Genomic DNA, 4378 nt, shown 5'->3' on the forward strand with positions numbered 1-4378 from the left:
CATTAGAAGTAGATGGGGTGGGGGGTCAGTGTGGAAACCAATGTAAATGAAACACCACAGTCATTAGAAGTAAAAGTGGGGGGTCAATGTAGAAACCAATGATGGTGAAATGCTACAATCATTAGAAGTAAAAGGGGTGGAGTCAGTGTGAAAACCAGTGAGAGTGAAACTCTACAGTCATTAGAAGTAAAAGGGGTGGGGTCAGTGTGGAAACCGATGATGGTGAAACGCTACAGTCATTAGAAGTAAATGAGGTGGGGTCAGTGTGGAAACTGATGATAGTGAAACACCACAGTCATTAGAAGTAAATGAGGTGGAGTCAGTGTGGAAACCAATGATGGTGAAACGCTACAGTCATTAGGAGTAAAAGGGGAGGGTCAGTGTGGAAAGATTCTCAGGACAATTTAAGTAGAAAAAGAGGCAAGAGAGGCACTGAGAGTGCTGTAGATTATCTTTTTGGTTTAAATACTTTTTAAAAGTTAAATATCTGGGGAAGAATTGCAGAAACTGCTGACAGTAAGTACCTTTGGTGAGAGGACTTGGGGAAAGGGGACTTATACTTTTTATTTTGGGTCATCCCCAAGACTCGAATATTCTACCTTTATATCAATATATCAGGAAGAAAAATGGCACATTATGTGACTCAGATGCAACACCCCCAAAAATTAGCCTGCTCCTTACAGTTCCATCCTGATGAGTTTGGGGGTGGAGAGAGGGAGGACGTGTGACTCTGAGGCCTCACCTTCTCTTCCAGGAGACTAACTCAGTCTCTTTGAGGAAAATCCTCACTGTTTCGTGTTTCTCCGCAGTGTGGCATCTCAGTCTCTGGGGAGCTCCACGGTATTGAGGGTGGAGATGGGTTTGGGCCCATGTGGCCCTCAGGACCCTCTTGGTCTCACCGGGTTGGCGGTTGGTCAGCTCCAGCCTGGAACGGCATCAGTCAGGCACACGGTGTTGAACCACCGTCCAGGCCACCTGTCCCCTTTTCTAACCCCGGGCCTTGGCAATTCCATAGGCCTGCTCAAGTGCCCCCAGTTGGCCTCACCGGGGTGTGTGGGACACGTCAGATCGACGCAGGACACCCTCCACTCCTGCCAAACAGCCAGCAACCCAGTGTCTTACGGCATGTCTGGGCACCCCCTCCTCAGGGCAGCTCTCTGCCTCACCACCCCACTGGAGTCAATGCTGGGCTCCTCACACAGACCCTGAGTTTATCCTGGTGGATGCTAAAGGAGGCCGACCTCTAACTCTAATATCCTGGGATGCCCAGTGCCTCTCTGGACATTGCACAACCACCTCCTGTGGCTCAGAGGCAGAGGAGCGGCAAAAGCAGCATGGATGCAGAACCACACAGCCTCCACCTCCACATCTTCTGCTCTCTCAGGTTCCAATGGAAGCTGCTCTATTTCCACTTCTGCCTGAGGGAAGGGCAGCGAGGGGAAATACATGTGGCAGGTTCAGGGAACAACCACGTGACATATGACTCTGGCCAAAATCTTACCCATGCAAAAGACCCAGACCAGAGGATGCATTTTTTTTTTTACATACACTCATGCATGTGTATGTGTGTGTGTGTGTGTGTCACATGGAGCTCTGTGTATCCACAACCACAATACGGAACAGTTCCACTGTCACAGGCTCCCTCCTCCCCATACCCCAGTCCCTGGCAGGAACTTACCTATTTTCCATGTCTACAATTTGTCATGTCAAGAATGTTATATAAATCAAACCATAGAGTATGTAAACTTTTGAGGTTCTCTTTTTCCACTCAGCATAGCTCCTTGAGATCCACCCAACTTGTTGTATGTATCAATAATTCATTCCTTATTGCTGAGTAGTATTCCGTGGTCTGCATGTACCACTTAGTTTAACCATGCACCCATGAAGGACATTAAGATTTTTCCCAGTCTATTACAAATAAAGCTGCTATGAACATTCATGCACAGATTTTGGCATGAACATACGTTTTCATCTCTCTGGGATAAATCCTCGTGAATGCCATTGCTATGTCACACAGTAGTTAGCTGCATTAAGAAACCATCAAACTCTTTTCCAGGGTGGCTGCACCATTTTACATTCTTACCAGCAATGTATGAGTGATCCAGTGTCTCTGCATCCTCACCAGCCGTGGGTATAGTCAGCTTTTTATTTTACACATTCTGATAGGAGTGCAGTGGTATCTCATTGTGGTTTAATTTGCATTCCTCTCATGGCTAATATGTTGAACATCTTTTTATGAACTTGTTTGCCATCTGTTTAACCTCTTTAGTGAGGTGTCTGTTCATGTCTTTTGCTTATTCTCTAATTGGAATGGTTGTTTTTAATGTTGCTTTGTTTTTTACTGATCTTTACATATTTTAGATACATCCTTTCTCAGATATGTGGCTGCAAATATTTCCTTCTAGTCTTTTGCTTGTTTTCTGTCCTCTTAACAGAGAAAAGTTTTAAATTTTCATTAAGTCCAACTTATCCTTTTTTTTCCTTTATGGTTTGTGCTTTTGGTGTCTAAAAAATCTTCACTTAGCCTTAGGTCCTGAAATTTTCTGATTTTGTCTAAAAAAATTATAGTTCTACATTTTACATTTAAGACTTTGATCCATTTTGAGTTAATTTTTATGTAACATATGAGTCTTTGGTCAGATTCTTTTTTAACATATGTCCAGTTTCTCCCATACCATTTACAGAAAAGCCTATCTTTCTTGCATCGAAATGCTCTTGCACCTTTGTCAAAAATCATCTCCCACCAAAATCGGCAGACTAGGTAAATCTAAGACTGCATTCCTCCAACACAGCAGTGACTGAACTGGCAAAAACAGTCAGAATTGACTTTTTTGTAACTCTGGAATCTAATAAAAAACAACCTGAAGGAACTTCTTTATTAATGAGGCAAGGGGCTCCTGAATTTCGGTAACAGAGTCCTGTGGTTTTAGTTACCTGCTCACTGTCCCCTCCCCCTGGGCTCAGTGGCAGCTCTGAAGGTGGTGGCCCACATGCCAGGTGCATCTTTCTGGCACCAGATGGTCCAACATGGACTTCTCCCAAGGAATTGTGGTTATATGTCACCTTTCTGGTGGCTCCCTAAAGGATCAACTCAAGGGTTTGCCTCAATTGCCTTAAAGCTTTTCCAGGGCTGAACTGGTTTCCTGAGTGATGTTTGTCTAAAGTATTTAAAGGTAAATGTACTAGCCACCCCCACATGAGGAAATGGATAGGCGTCAAAGAAAGTAATCGACACACCAAAAAGTAAAAAAGAAAAGATGCTGGGAAAGGAAGATACACGACGGAATGGGAACCAAGACAGCCACATGCACAAAGGTGAACACATGCTCACAAGAACTTGAGGAGATCCTAAGCTTACACCTCTGCCTGATGCTTAGGCTCTGTGTAAACAGGAGATTAAGGCAAAACAGAGTTGTAAACAGAGTACTCCAACACAGAGCCAACCTGCAAAGACCAGGAGTGGTCTTATGTGTTTGTTGTTTGTTGTTTGTTTGTGTGTTCATTTGTTTGCTTGTTTGTGGCTCCAGGCATTTAAGGGGATCTCTGCCAAATCACTCACAGATCACTAAAATAGTGGAACAGAGATTTCAGTGGTAAAACACAACAAAGAATACAGTCTTTACCAAAAAAAAGCCTTAGAAAAGTCACTAAATCAAACAAATAATCCATAGCAAGCAGCACAACAAACCCTGAGTGGGGGGAGAAATGTGATTTCTAGAGTTACCACATTAAAATGTACAAAATGTCCAGTCCAGTTTTCAACAAAAATAAAAATGTTTTGCATTCAAAAAAGTAAGAAAGTCTATCCCATTCATAAGAAAATAAGAAATTAATTGAAAAACCTCTGCAAAACAGTTACTAGATAAAAACTGTAAATCAAAGACCATCTCAAATCAGTTGAAAGAGCGAAAGGAAACCATGAACAAAAAATTAAAGAAAACCAGGAAAATTATGTGAAATGAGGAATATCAATATCAATAAAGAATATCAATAAAGAAATTGAAAGTGTAAAAAGGAATCTAGTAGCAATTATCAATGTTAAACATGTAATAACTGAAACATACATATGAACAGGCAGAAGAAATAATTAGCAAACTGGAAGATAGGTTATTTAATATGATCCAGTCTTTGGAACAGAAAGTAAAAAAAAAAATGAAGAAAAATAGAGTCCAGGAGACATTTATGACACCAACAAGCATACCAACATATATATAATGGCAATCTCAGGAGGAGAGATACAGAGAAAGGGGAGGAAAGCATTTTTGAATAAATAATGGTCAAAAATCTTCCTAAATTTAATAAAACATGAATCTACATCAACTAAGGTAAAATCAGAAATCTACACTGAGACAAATTATAATCAAACTGTACCAAAAAA

Source organism: Piliocolobus tephrosceles, chromosome 15, assembly GCF_002776525.5.
Source record: "Piliocolobus tephrosceles isolate RC106 chromosome 15, ASM277652v3, whole genome shotgun sequence".
Classification (NCBI taxonomy): Eukaryota; Metazoa; Chordata; class Mammalia; order Primates; family Cercopithecidae; genus Piliocolobus; species Piliocolobus tephrosceles.